This window comes from Pelobates fuscus, chromosome 4 (assembly GCF_036172605.1).
Source record: "Pelobates fuscus isolate aPelFus1 chromosome 4, aPelFus1.pri, whole genome shotgun sequence".
Lineage (NCBI taxonomy): Eukaryota > Metazoa > Chordata > Amphibia > Anura > Pelobatidae > Pelobates > Pelobates fuscus.
In genome coordinates this window covers 374,854,708-374,870,801 of record NC_086320.1, presented here as the reverse complement: position 1 = coordinate 374,870,801, position 16,094 = coordinate 374,854,708, and the positions used below count along the sequence as shown (strand labels likewise).

The window sequence follows — 16,094 nt, the reverse complement described above, 5'->3', positions numbered from 1 at the left end:
ATTGGGAGGCTATTGTGCATTTGCGGCAAAATGCTACGCTGCGCCAATCAGCATCTCCTCATGAATCATTGCATCTCCATGGGGAATGTTCAGCGTCTCCATGCCTATTGTTGAGACACTGAACGTAGGCGCTATGTGTGCAGCACTGAACTAGGAAGCACCTCTAGTGGTCATCTGAGTGACTGCACCTAGCGGTGTTACTTTTCTCTGAAAAGACAGTATTTACATTGAGTAGCAGGGACATGCTGTACACACCAGAACTATAGCGTCCCTTTAAATTTGCAATTTACTTTAAATTGCCAATAATTCTCATTTTAGTGAATAATCCTGCGAATGTGATGTGGCTTTGGAGAACAATAAAACATCTCTGCGTGCTCACCAAGAAGGGACTTGGCCGACCATGATGTCCACATTAGTTTCTATTGCACTGCGGAGCTTATCCCATAATTAGTGTTTTATGGGCACCGTGGCACTGTGGTTCAGTTATCAGTTTGTTATCGTAGTAAACTCACAGCAGACCTAAAACTCAGCCAGGTTTGTTCTATATACTTTCTTTAATACTTGCAGATCATGGAGATGCTGGAAAGACCCACTGGTCATTCTAGGTAATCTCAACATTCCAAATAGACATTTCAAAAGAGGGGACACTTTCATTTTACACATTACTGGGAGTATTATTGCTGTGGAGCTCTGTTATACACATTTAGACACATTACTGGGAGTAGTATTGCTGTGGAGCTCTGTTATACACATTTAGACACTGCTGTGGAGCTCTGTTATTAACATTTAGACACATTACTGGAAGTATTATTGCTGTGGAGCTCTGGTGTACACTCAGACACATTACTGGGAGTATTTTTGCTGTGGAGCTCTGTTATACACTCAGACACATTACTGGAAGTATTATTGCTGTGGAGCTCTGTTATACACTAGACACATTACTGGGAGTATTATTGCCGTGGAGCTCTGTTATACACTCAGACACATTACTTGGAGTATTATTGATGTGGAGCTCTGGTATACACTCAGACACACCAACAGTATGGAGCTCCGAGAAAAGAGGGACATTCAGATAGAAAAGAGGGACAGAGGGATTTTGTCTCAAAATTGTGACTGTTCCTCCAAAAAAGGGACACTTGGGAGGCATGTTGTAGTTACAGAATTTACATTTTGGAGTTTGGCAATGTTGTTTTTTAATACAACTATGTCTGACATAGAAAAGGAGCTAGCTATAATGTCACAGCTGCTGCTCCCTATCAGAATCCAACCTGTAGAAAAAATGTGACAATAATAAGATCAAGAGCAGGTATATGGGAACGGCCCAATGGTACAGCCCAGTTTATTGGTAAAGAATCAGTGAAAGGATAAAATATTTCGGGGCAGCAGCCCCTTTCTGCGTAAAGAATTCCATTTCGTTCTGTGAGGTACGGCATTGGGGAATCATTTGATCTTTTCACCTGTGTTTTGTTGTGTTCGTCTGTGAGTTTATGAGCAGCAAATAAGTGTCAGTGTTTGTAAAACAGCCTGTCATCTAGCAGACAATCAGAATGCAGTTTTTTTATTTCACAATTTCTCCCCGAAGCGCTCATTATCTTCTTTCTGCAAAATGCTGTACTCCTTGCAGTAAATTGCTTAACATGCAAGTATTAAATATACACGTAGGCAGCGCTGTACCTTTAACCCCTTCACTACTGATCAAAATCAACTGTTTAACTATGCGGGGGGGGGGTGGAGGGGAATAAAAAGTGTTTCCTTATTGAGTGATTAACAGCATAAAAAGAAAAATAATATGTTGTGATAAAGTGAAGGCAGATAGGCCTATAACATTTAACCCCAGGGGGAGTATGTGTAGTTTGTGTTGTAGGCAACACAAACCAACATTTAGTTATGGGCTCCTGGGGTGAGGCATTTGGAGAGCAGGGTGGGCCAATGCTCCACTCCTCAGTTTATACACAACTGGGAGAAATAAGGTCCAGGCCAGAGTTTTTTGGAACCCCGCTGCAACCCAACTGCTCCAACCCACTGCTCAGCTGCAGATAATCAGCTGTAGCAGTGGGAATAAACCCCTCCCTGCTAGGCAGGTAAAAGGGGATTGCTGGCTTCCTCCCTGGAAGCAGGTAGGATAGAGGCTGTTCTCTCCAGTGAGAGAGTCAAGGAGACTGAGCACTGGGAGTGCAAAAGGAAAGCAGTCAAGGCTGACTTGGAGCACTGGGAGTGCAGAAAGGGAAGCAGTTAAGGCTGGCTTGGAGCACTGGGAGTGCAGAAAGGGAAGCAGTCAAGGCTGGCTTGGAGCACTGGAGTGCTGAGACACTAGGTTGGTGAAACCAATAATTTTTGTTATAGTTTAACCCCTGAGAGATAGGGAATCTGATGTGAGTTAGTGCTCAGACGAGCTAGGCTTTTTGTTTAAAGGGAAACCTGTTACATTTATGGTTTAGTTGTGTTGCTGTGTGGACTTGCCAATAAAATTGCCTGGATTATATGAAAACCAAATGACTGTGCCTGTTGTTTACCCTAGAGGACCGTGCTATCTGCAAACAAGGATCACAATGTTTACACATACAGAAGGCAAGGAAAACAAATAAGAATGCTAAATGACGCTGCTTTGGGGTATTTTAATGTTATTTGGTGGAATTATTTAGGATTGAGGCTCCACTAAAATACACCCAAATATGAAGATACTGTGCCATCATGGAGTAGACAAAGGCTATACAGGATCTATATACAGGACTGTGACAAAAAGAACCGCAACCAGAGGCTTCCAGTATTGCTCCTGCAATGTCAACCCGAGCAATCAGACTGACCCAGAGAATTCAGAACTACAGGGATGCCACAGACGGCCAAGTAAGCGAGAGGGAGCTGCTGTCACGTATTCATCCGTTTATAAAAATGTGGTTAATGGTATTTACTGTCCACACAGGAAAAGTTGTGCGGAGCAGCAACCAAATCCACAGAAGGGTTAATGCTGAGCAGCAATTATGCAAATGGGATCCTGGTAACTGCCTTTGGGGTCAAAGGCCGGTTACAGTCTATCAGATCTAGAGGAGGGGTATTTAGGCCCAGTTCTCATCCTGCTCAGTGCCCTGTCGTGGTTCCCCTAGTGGTTTCCCTAGTGGTTGTCCGAGAGCGCGTTCCTGATTCAAATTTCTTCTGGTTTTTGACTTTGGCTTTAATTTATACTTGCCTGTATTCTGGTATCCCTGACTTCTGGCTTTCCCTTATCGTTGTGTTTCTTTCTGTATCCCCTGACTTCGGCAAGTATCCTGACTACTCTTTAGTACGTTAAGTCCGGCCATTCTAAGGCCTGGTAATACATTACCTATTTTTCATCTGTGTGACACAATTCTACGTGCTGGATCAACTAGTAATCCTGACAGCTGCTAGCAATTGCACTAGAGGACCAAGCCCACGAGGATCGTGATCACCAGGTGAAGGTGACGGCAGCCATGGTCTCCCCATCTAGCCAGACAGAGAGTCCCCGTCTCAAAGTATTATTGCACAGCTTTTCTATGTTTGATGATACGAAGGATGATATAGATGGGTTTCTGCGGGACTTTGAGCGGCAATGTGAACTCAATCACTTGCCGCCAGATGACTGGGTGAAGGTAGTTGATGGGAGACTGACGGGACGATCCCTGGAGGCCTGCAGAGCGATTCCAAGAGAGAAATGGGGGACTACCAGGTTGTGAAGTGAGCCATGCTGGACAGGTACTCTGTCACCGCAGAGTCCTACATGGTAAAGTTCTGGGAGATCCAGCCGACTCCAGAAGACACCTACCCAGAGTGTGTCTGGAGGTTGGCACATGCCCTTGAGGGATGGTGGACTGGGAGTGAGGTGCACTCCCTGGAGAACTGTAAGCAGATTTTGCTGATGGAGCAATTTTACCACCTCTTGCTGGTGGAGGTGCGACAGTGGACCCAGGACCAGAAGCCGGCTGCAGCCGCGAAGTTAGCCCAGCACTTCCATGAGACTGGTGGAGGAGTCCCCAGCATTGCTCTCCCGGGACAGAATCCTACACCACCTGTGTTTGTACGAAAACCACGGACGGGGGTAGCAGCCAATGCTCAATCTGTGGGATCCAGGAATGTCTCACAGCCAGACCGGGCTATGTACCCATAGTGTTGTCTTATTTGTCAATACATTAAGACAGCAAATAGTTCAAGATGTTTTCCTCCTGCCATCCCAAACGGTGCCATGACTGGTCTAGAAAATGGAGAGCACCCCGAGGACAAGGTCTGGCACCCCTGTTTAATGTTAATTATCAAAATTGTTTAATGTAGCTGTGATCAGAATTTTAGGCTGTCCATAAATGTTTTACATGAAGCATTGAATTCACCACCCTGACCTTTTGTACAAGAAACTTAATTAAACTTTAAAAGTGTAACAGCCTGTGATGCATGCCACAGACTCCATCACACATTATTGTTAGACAATCTAATAATAAAAAAAAATGAGTTATTAAAGCAGTTATTCTAGAGTTTGGTCCTAATTTCAGATCAATCATTTAATTGTGCAGAAAAAAAAACATGCATTATGTAACTAAGAATATGATTTACACGCTGAGCAGATACAAACTGTCTTGGATATAGAGACTCGGCGCGCCGTTGAAAAGAAATGATGAGTCAAGCTTCACTTAAACAAATGAAATATTGGGGAAAGTTCATTAACCAACTGCTAGATTTTTAGATCTACACAGATTAGTGCAAAGGATATTTGGTATTTGAACTTAGGGCAGAATTGTCTGTTGTAACCCCCCAAAAAATATGTTGCTCCCCTCTTTGCAACTGCTTCACCACTTTTTTATCTTCAGTTTACCCTCTTATATGTCTCTTCTTAAACTCTCACCTCCTACCATGTCTCTGCTTACCTTCATCACTTATATGTCTCAGCTCATCCAAATTACCTCCTTGTATGCCTCTTCTTATTCCAATTACCCCTTGTTGTCTCTTTTTATCCCCTTCAGCACTTATAGTGTCTATCCTTACCACCATTATCCCTTGTGTCTCTCCTTACAAACGTACCCACGTGTGTGTCTGTCCTCATCTCCTTCTTCCCTTTTGTGTCTATCCCAATTTCCCTTATTGAGTGTCTCTACCCTTACATTGTCTGAGATTGTAGGGCAGGGACATAGACTCTGCTGATATGTCAGTGCACCTCCAGGCTGGGTGGATGTGAGTCGGCAGGATATGATGGTCAGTGTATGGGTATAAGGCTGAACTCTCTCGCTCTGATTCTGACAGACTGGGCAGAGGATCCTGTACAGCCACACTACAATGAGTAAGAGTGCTGTTAGGGTGTATATCCACCCTCAACCCATTGATAGATAGAAAGATGGATAGATGGATGGATAGATGGATAGATAGATGGATAGATAGATGGATAGATGGATAGATGGATAGATAGATAGATAGACACATAGATAGATAGATAATCATCTTCATAGAATTGTTCCGAAGCAAGGTATTATTCTACTTTTTGAAATTGTACGTTAGTATTTTTTTTTTTACTGCCCATATCATGTGGCAAATACATGGGTAAAAAAACTTTAAAGTGCTGTTTTTTTGTTTTTTTTAAATTAATCACATGCACATGCAGGAATTGTTGAAACATAACTGTTGTCTCAGGACAGGCTAATTGGTTTATATGGATTTAGGTAAATTTAGGGAAATAATGCTGAATTATATTCTGGTAATGCTGTAAAGATATCACATCCTTAATCTACTCTGCTTACATATAGTTTGTCCTCATTGGAAATTAAATTGCATGGCCAGACAGACTGGTGGATGGACAGATAAGCAGAGCTTTATGTATTTTTTTTTTTTTTTTAATAAATTCTGCTCTTAAAACACCAAATTCTATTAACAAAGACTCACCCACCATTCCCTCCCCTCCCACTGTTTCAGCCATCAGAGTGAAAACGAATGGATCTGAAACTATCCCACCATTCCCTCCCCTCCCACTGTTTCAGCCATCAGAGTGAAAACGAATGGATCTGAAGCTATCCCATCATAATTATTTCTGATGACTTAAAGGTAGGCAGACAATGTAATAGAGCAGCAGGAAATGCTAGCAGAATGCTTGGTTATATAGGGAGAGGTATTAGCAGTAGAAATAGGGAAGTGCTCATGCCATTGTACAGAACACTGGTGAGACCTTCAGAAGGATATTGATACCTTAGAGAGAGTTCAGAGAAGGGCTACTAAACTGGTTCATGGATTGCAGGATAAAACTTACCAGGAAAGTTTAAATGATCTTAACATGTATAGCTTCATACTTAATTTGGACAGATACCCTTAGCAATGGACATTGCTTTGAACGCAGCATTATTTAAACAAAACCAATGGCTACGATTCAAGGACAAGTGACCAGAAACCAGCCACGGACTGCAGCTTTGTGGGTCTCCAAATGTGTATTTGATTTAATGACATCTAGATATTAAGAAATAGATTCATTATTGAAATCTTAACAATTTGATTAAAAGTAAAATAAAAAACTATAATTTTTATAATGACTAGCAGTTAAAATATAATATAAAACACTTTTTTCCGAAATTTGCATAGACATATCCAAAGCTGTAAAAATGCACAGTGTATTAACTGCCGAACCGGCCTCTGCAACTAATAAAGGTTCAGCCTTTTTGTCCAGCATTTACCTCGACCTTAGTGCAGGGCATTGTCTAATCAAAAACTTGTCAAAAATAAATAGAGAGGGCAAATCTCCACTCCAAATCTTCTAGCAGAGATGGATGGTTTTACAAGATGGGAAAATTAATCATTTGTAAACAAAACGTTCAGTCTGAGGCTGTGTTAGTGCACATGGCATATGTAAATATTCATTGTCATATGTTTATTAAACTGGTGACTTGCTATATAAAGTTATTGTGGGCTAAATGTCTTTTCAGGCTCAGCCGACCACTGGATAAATGAATGGAAAAAATCTTCACATAATTGTAACTATATAAAATGGTCAGCTACAACACTAATGTGTTATTTCCCAACACCACACCCCAAACAGAGTGGTAAAAATACACTGCGGTTCGACGCGGAGAGCCTGATTGTGATATATAAAATCAGAACCAATATTTAAATGGACCCCCCCAAAAAAGAAAAGAATGAGACAAAACTAGTTCTAAATTAAACATACACCCAATTTAGTCATTTTATTTATAACTGAATTGGACTAATTGGGTTTCATTCATTTCTTTGAAATATTCACACCGGTCCATTTGCTAAAAGCTGAGCTGATTTTATATATTATAGCTAAGCGCCCCACTTCTAACTGCAGTGTATTTTTTATCACTCCAATGTATCCACTGGTCTGCATAAGGTTGATGGGAGTTATTTTCCACCTAAGCTGTTTAGCAAGTCTTTGCCTCGCCATTGCATTACATGCGTATTTGAACTCACACCAATCTCAGCCAGAATGTAACTGAGTATGATTAGAGATATAGTCTAGCAGGGGCAGGCAACGTCTCATACACAATTTTTTTTTTTTTTTTTAATTCTTTATTTTTGTTGTGCATTGAGGGTACATGCGTGCCGATATTGCCACAACAGCAGATACCAGCAATTCAGGATTAAACAATATATGGCATGAGTTAGTACTGCACAATTTTTATAATATAATAAACATGCTTGCAAGAAACTTAGCGCAGGTTAGGTACTTAACAATATATGGGTCGTGTCTGTCTGTGATTGTTAACGTGTGATTAGACTAGGATTTGTACTGGTGTCAGCGTGGGTTGAACGTGCTTATGGGTGAGCAGTTACTGCCAGAAATCCTGGGTAATATGGACCTGCTAGTCATTGTCCTGCGTCTCACGCTTGGCAAGAAAATGATGAGGACCTGCTGTGGACAAAAGGTAATATTAAAGGCGAGAGATACTGCTATCAGGTGTTTGCTGCAGTGTGCTATTACGCCTGTCATGTTTGTTGGCTGGGTTGTCGTGTCTGATGGGTAAGTTCTGGGTGTTCAATTAGGAACAGGCTCAGTTAAAGTCAGCTGCACCTGTGTGATGGGTCAACGCCATAGTGTCAGTGAGTCTGTTGAGTGAGTGGGCGTTGCTGCCAGTAATGTGGCGTGTGGTTGTGTCGTCTTTAAGTCAAACATATATGCTACAGGCATACATCAAAAAGTTTAAACATAAACGGAAATAGAATCAAAATATAAAACCAACCCCTCTTGGAATAGTATGTGCCATATAGCAGCCTCTCAGGCCGCGCCTGACGGTGAGCTAGTGCTCTAATCTAAAACTAGGTTCAGCGGTACAGTAAGTGAACAAGCTAGAAACTGTAAACATGCATATTACTGACCGGGGCATAAATATAAACTAGTGTAAATTACAAGAGCCACACTGGTGATGAATAGGGGCAAACAAGGGCACTCAAGTTAAGCAGACATAAATTGGTACATAGAGTCATTGGTTGTGCTGAAGTGGTATATTAACGTATACCAGGTACATTACCAAGAGACCTAGCTGGGCTCATCAAGACTGGAGGCATCCAGGGGTAGTAAGACAGTTAGCTCGCACCTAGCCGAATAAGGCTAATGGATCCCCCTGGTGCACTCTTTTTACAGTCCACAGTCACCCTATGCCTTGTATCGGTAGGGCACAGTCCCTGCACGCACTGGGGCATGCCAGGCTTTGGGGTCCAGATGCTAGGCAGTGTTGGTTGGCTACCCGAGTTTGGTCTCTCTGCAGCTTGTCAGGCGTGGGCTTGATCCACGGCGGTTCCCGCCTCCGTACCTCCGCTTGTGAGTCTTTGCCGGGTTGGCATGTGGAAGAGCATCGCTTTCCGCAGTGGCCCATGGATCGGGTATGCGCTCGGTCCTGTCGAGTGTTCCGTCCAGAGGTTAGTCTGCCGTTTCGATTGTATATGTGAGCCCGCTGTTTAGCGTGTGGGGTTGGTCGGTGTCGCAAGCTCTCCTGGTGCCGAGGTCGACTCGTGGCGGCCATTTTATGCGCACCATGTGGGTGCTGTATTGGGCGGGTGCCTCGTTGAAGCGTGGCATTCTGCTGCATGCGCCGCTCCAGCTCATCCCAGAACGCCTGGAAAATCGCGTCCAGCCTTGAAGTGTATGTAGTATGTTCTGGGCTTGAGTTCCCTGTGATCGCCCTGGGGTTTGTGGGTGCTACTGTGGCAGCAGTTTCAGGGATGTCTCGAGTCCGTTTGGGTACAAGCTGATTTGTGGGGATAGTCGTCCCCAGTGTGGACCGGGATAACCCCCGCCGGTCCAAGGGGGGGGGCAGCAGGGCTATAGTGGACTCTCGGGTATGAGCGTGTCCCGCGCCAGGGGATCGGCCGCCTCCCCCAGGCTCTAGGCTCCGCTCCGCAGTAGGCCGCATGGCCGGTTGCAGTAGTTGCTTGGTGTACCGGGTCAGGAGAGGTATCTCCCTGATCCCCGCTTGATTCCGCTTCAGTTTCCGAGCTTCCCGGTCTGTTGGAGCCATTATCTTGTTCTAAATTAGCGTGTTTGTGACCATTAGACCAGGAGTTCTCAGAAACCTCGACCGGCCATCTTGGCTGTCAGGCCCCGCCCCCTCTCATACACAATTTAATGGCTCATACATTTCCAACAGAGTGGCTTGTTTGTTTGTTTGTTTGTTGTTTTGATTTTTGTTCTCTGTGCTCAGCACTAAAAATAGCAGATATAAAAACAGAAACCAAACCAATTTATGTGTTATTGTATCATGGAGTTCGAGAATTGAAATGCCCGAGAGCTGGGCAGCTGGAGTTTTGATATTGTGTGTAACCCACCTAACTTTTGGCGTCTGAGGTTAGCATGCTGTATGTGCTGATATGAGATGCCAATATTCCACACATGCTATCTGATATTTCTAGTGACATACAAAGTATTCCACATGGCTGACGGACAGCCCAGGGAGTCCACCGTACACACCAGTAAAAGGGTATTAATCTCCAGAATTAAAAAAAAAATTAAATGGAAAAAAAGTGATCATTGAATGTTTGAATACAAAAAGTAGAGAAACGTAAAAGGGTTTAATGGTGAAACAGTAAACTTTTGTGAATAGCAAATGTTATTGCAATTTTTAGAGCCAAAAAAGTTTATATTTTCCGGTTAAATTTTTGTATATTACCGAGTGTAGTGATTTTCTCCATTGACAATGCTTACCTCTCCCAGTCCTCATCCCCAACCCCCCCCCCCCCTTTTTTTTCCCCACTTTTTTCTTTATCTTCATTGGTTTCAATATTAAATAGTCAGGGTGCAAAATGTATTAAAAAAAGGCAAATACATTTGTGAATATACAATGAAAACAGTTTAAAAATACGAGGGTTAATCGTTAAAGGGGAAATGTAGCTAGTTAGCAGGGGATTACTACAGCATGTTGTAGTAGTTATGTTATGAGTAGCTGATAGGATCAAATCATTTAACCAACCCGCCATTTTGTACTCAGGATCCATTTTCTGATTTACTGGTCAAATATACTTATATAATAATTTATGCTTGTTTACACAAATGACCGTTTACCTAAATTTACTCCTAACAGATGTTTCCCTTCCGATTAAATGTTTTAGGGAACTAACATAAATAAAATAATCAAAACAACGACTTGCCCCTATATTTGAATAAAATAAAATGTTTCCTCATTTTATTAATTTTAAGTTTACTGTATTGTCAGTCTTATGAGGATGAGTCATTTTTGACAAATGTCCAAGATATTTGCAGATTCTGTATAATGTGACACAATGCTATGTGGTAAAATACCTATATAATCTGATATGTTTTTATATGTAATATGTATTATATGTTGCCAATAATACTCAGAATCGATTTGCAATTTCACTGTGTGTCTGTCAAGCTTGTAGGTGTGATGTGGTGATTGGATTGCCAAGTACGGACTGGACCGGCAATAAAATATAGCCCTAACATAGCCTATGGATGCTATCATATTGACTTATGTCAAAATGTGTCTTTCCCAGACTTACAGCCTAGCCCAGGAGTAAGCAACCTTCAGGCACTCCAGATGCTGTGGACTCATGATGCTCTTACACCCATAATGCTGGGAAAGCATCATGGGAGGTGTAGTCCAAAACATCTGGAATCGCAAAGGTTGCCTATGCTTGGCCTAGCCTCTCTGCTCTGGCTCTGATAACCCGGAAGTGAACTTCTCCATTGGTTGTCCAACTTGGAAAGACAATGATTCGCTGAAGGAGATTTGGACCAAGAGTCTTGCTCTATCATTGCTGTTCAAAGTTCGTAAATGGTTTTACACCAGAAGGGGAAGAGCTCTCAAAGCACTTTGCATCATGACCGTTGCAAAGAGCTGTAGTGGTTAGGGAGCTTAGGGTGTCACTTTACTTATAATCCCACTGCTACCAATAGATGTTTTATGTTGGAACACATATATTCCATACCATAGCGGATTAGGGATACAGATTAGTTTTTTGCATGGGACGAAGAGGGAATAGTCTTAGAATCAGAGTATGAAGGGAGAGTTAGTGTTAAGGTTTGAAGATTAGAACCAATGTATAGAGTTAAGCGATGATCTAGTAATCTGGGTCACTGCATAGAACACCTGGCATGACAAGATAAAGCGTGATGGAAACAAAGAATTGGTCACAAAGTGTTCCTGATTATCAGCGACAAAACAATGATTTACAGATCCACTCAGTGTAATGGTGGGAGAATAGTTAACAAGTACCAATTCTTTCGACTTTAGTTTTTTCATTGTAAAAAAATATATAGTAAAACATGAAAGTAAATTAAAACAAATAAAATAACACTGAATATAAAGAAATTCGTATAGTAGCATCATTAGACATTGTTTATTCCTTGTGTTTATCATTTTAAATCTACTCTACAATGTAACAGGGTTGATGTTCCAGGAGGGATAAGCCAAATGGCTAATGATTTAGGTAAACTAGAAAAATGGTCAGAGTTGTGGCAGCTGACATTTAATGTGGATAGGTGCAAGTTAATGCATCTTGAATGTAAAAACCCAAGGGCAGAGTACAGAATATTTGCTAGAGTCCTAACCTTAACATCTGTGAAAAGGGATTTAGGGGTGATTATTTCTGATGTCTTAAAGGTAGGCAGACAATGTAATAGAGCAGCAGGAAATGCAAGCAGAATGCTTGGTTGTATAGGGAGAGGTATTAGCAGTAGAAAGAGGGAAGTGCTCATGCCATTGTACAGAACACTGGTGCGACCTCACTTGGAGTATTGTACGCAGTACTGGAGACCGTATCTCCAGAAGGATATTGATACTTTAGAGAGAGTTCAGAGAAGGGCTACTAAACTGGTTCATGGATTGCAGGATAAAACTTACCAGGAAAGGTTAAAGGATCTTAACATGTATAGCTTGGAGGAAAGACGAGATGGGGGGATATGATAGAAACATTTAAATACATAAAGGCAATCAACACAGTAAAGGGGGAGACTATATTTAAAAGAAAAAAACTACCACAACAAGAGGACAGAGTCTTAAATTAGAGGGGCAAAGGTTTAAAAATAATATCAGGAAGTATTACTTTACTGAGAGGGTAGTGGATGCATGGAATAGCCTTCCAGCTGAAGTGGTAGATGTTAACACAGTAAAGGAGTTTAAGCATGCGTGGGATAGGCATAAGGCTATCCTAACTATAAGATAAGGCCAGGGACTAATGAAAGTATTTAGAAAACTGGGCAGACTAGATGGGCCGAATGGTTCTTATCTGCTGTCACATTCTATGTTTCTATGTTACTCAGTAGAAGTAAAATATTTGTAGATAACATTTACTTTTCCTTTTGCACGGTGGATGCAGATCATCATCGGAGCAAAGAATCCTGTCCTCTTGTTTTCACAGTGGAAAGCTGGTAACTACCCAGTAAATTACAGACTGATTGCATGTTGACACCGCATGCTCTCTGCCACCCTCTGTATTCTCGCAGGTAACTATTACCGGGGGTTATAAAATTGTAATGGAATTTACCATCACAATGAGAAACGGTCAGATATTCAGTTAGTCATTACAGGTAAACTTATTATAGCTTGCTAAGATGAAAACATTAAAGGGTTTTCCCAAGCACCATGACCACTTCAGTGATTTTAAGTGGTTATGGTTAGAGATGTCGCGAACATAAAATTTTCCGTTCGCGAATGGCAAACGCGAATTTCCGCAAACGTTCGCGAACCGGCGAACCGGGCGAACCGCCATAGACTTCAATGGGCAGGCGAATTTTAAAACCCACAGGGACTCTTTCTGGCCACAGTAGTGATGGAAAAGTTGTTTCAAGGGGACTAACACCTGGACTGTGGCATGCCGGAGGGGGATCCATGGCAAAACTCCCATGGAAAATTACATAGTTGATGCAGAGTCTGGTTTTAATCCATAAAGGGCAGAAATCGCCTAACATTCCTAAATTGTTTGGAATAACATGCTTTAAAACATCAGGTATGATGTTGTATTGATCAGGTAGTGTAAGGGTTACGCCCGCTTCACAGTGACAGACCAAACTCCCCGTTTAACGCACCGCAAACAACCGCAAACAGTCAATTTGCACATGTCCCGTTCCTTGTCCTCACTGATGTCATTGAAGGTATCTTCCTCCACCCAGCCACGTACAACACCAAGGGTCCCCGAAAGGTCACAACAAGCCCCCTGGGACGCCTGCTGTGTTTGGTCTTCCACCTCCTCAAAGCCACCTTCCTCCTCTGACTCCTCTTCTTCAGACTCCTCTCTCTGCGTTGCCTCTCTCTGCTTTATTATAAGGTGTGTTAAGTAGTACTATTCCTATAATATATAATTATAATATATAATATTATATTCGTATAAACTGCTCACATGTTCCAATGAGCAGCCAGCCACTACCCCATGAGTGCAGCCCGCGAGCCCTGCGCATATAAACAACTCACTTGAGGGGCTAACGCACACCACTAAAGTGCTTACGTTGTTTTGACTTTCCATGAGACGCTACAGTGTGCTACCAAAGTGTTTCATACATCTCAACAAGAACTGCCTACATGTCTCCCCAGAGTGCCTACACTAATTTTAATTGAGTCGCTAATATGTAATATAGATGTGTTTACTGGAACCATGTATCAACCGCTAACGTACGCTACCACTGGGCATAACCTAAACTCACAAGAGTTACTAACAATGTGTATATCCTATCACCACAGGAGTTACCAGGGAGCATTCCCACTGTGCTCTACTTTTAACTCCACATGAGTTACCAGAGAGCATTGTCACAGTGCTTCATCTTTAACTTCACATGAGTTACCAGAGAGCATTATCACAGTGCTTCATCTTTAACTTCACATGAGTTACCAGAGAGCATTATCACTGTGCTTCACCTTTAACTTCACATGAGTTACCAGAGAGCATTATTACTGTGCTTCACCTTTAACTTAACATGAGTTACCAGAGAGCATTATCACTGTGCTTTATCATTAACATCACATTAGTTACCAGAGAGTATTTTCACTGTGCTTTATCATTAAAGGGAAACTCCAGTGCCAGGAAAACAATCTGTTTTCCTGGCACTGGAGGGTCCCTTTCCCTCCCACCCACCAATCCCCAGTTACTGAAGGGGTTAAAACCCCTTCAATCACTTACCTGAGGCAGCGGCGATGTCCCTCTCCGTTGTCTCCTCCTCCGCGCCGCTCCTCCTACTGGCTCCGTCGGCCGGTGGGCGAGAATGATCCCGCCAACCGGCCGAGGAGACCTAATGCGCATGCGCGGCAATTCCGCGCATGTGCATTAGGTCTCCCCATAGGAAAGCATTGAAAACGAATTTCAATGCTTTCCTATGGGGATTTGAGCGACGCTGGAGGTCTTCACACAGCGTGAGGACGTCCAGCGACGCTCTAGCACAGGTTTCCTGTGCTATGGACCAGGAAGAGACCTCTAGTGCTGTAGACAGCCACTAGAGCTGGAGTTAACCCTGCAAGGTAATTATTGCAGTTTATAAAAAACTGCAATAATTACACTTACAGGGTTAGGAGTAGTGGGAGTTGGCACCCAGACCACTCCAATGAGCAGAAGTGATCTGGGTGCCTGGAGTGTCCCTTTAACATCACATTAGTTACCAGAGAGCATTATCACTGTGCCTTACCTTTAACGTCACATGAGTTACCAGAGTGATATATCTTACTGTTTGTTGCCTACACCCGCATGGGCAACTAGCGAGCTATACTGTACTGTCTGTCTTATGCCCGTACGGGACACTAGCTGGTTAATCTTACATCCTCATGGGCTGCTAGAGTGCGGCACCAGATAACAAAGCAAATATAGATATAAATGCTGTGAGTACCCACTATACCATGTTATGTTTGCAATGCCTGTCAAAGAAATGCTTGCAACAGCTGTTGGAGCTGTGCAAGCCCAATGTTATTTTATGCCCAACCAAAATAAAAATAAAGAATAAAAAAAAAAAGAATGCAGCTTCCGAATGAATCTAAAATGGATGCTGTCCAGGAGGTGGGAGGGTCTGGGAGGGAGGGTCTGCTGCTGATTGGTTGGAATGTGTCTGCTGACTGTGAGGTACAGGGTCAAAGTTTACTCAATGATAACGAATAGGGGGCGAACCGAACATCGCATACGTTCGCTACCCGTGGCGAACGCGAACAAGCTATGTTCGCCAGGAACTATTCGTCAGCGAACCATTCGGGACATCTCTAGTTATGGTGCTTGTTTTCTGTATGTGCAGAATTTCACTAGGAAATGCAGTATGTAGGGAGTTTAACCCTTTTGCTGCCAGAGATGTAACTCCACCTCCGGCAGCATAATTGCGGCGTCATTAGTCAGCCTCGAACGCTGACAATTCTGTGCAAATGTTCATGCACAATGTACAATTAATGGCTCAGAGCGGTCAACTGATTATCGCAGCCAATGAATGGTGAATGGATTGGCTTCTGTCTTCTACAGCACTGCAGAAGCTGGAAGCATGTCATCAGAGCTGGAAGGACCCCCGGCGTGGAGCAAAATTAGAGCGCAAACTGTTGCTAAACTGTTTGCCCTATTACTAGAGAACCAGGCCAGGGTACCACTGATGTCATAACCACTACAGCCTGTTGTAGTGGTTATGATGGTTGGAGTTATCCTTTAATCTGACCCACTGCAAACCATGGAGAGATACCCAGGTTTTT

At 42.7% G+C, this 16,094-nt stretch overlaps 1 protein-coding gene across 1 annotated transcript in view; it reads right to left on the bottom strand.

Annotated features, from left to right (window-relative positions):
- Positions 1–16,094, bottom strand: part of LOC134609201 (vasoactive intestinal polypeptide receptor-like) — a 199,478-nt gene that overhangs the window by 34,210 nt on the left and 149,174 nt on the right. The gene's annotated exons all lie outside the window — the stretch shown is intronic.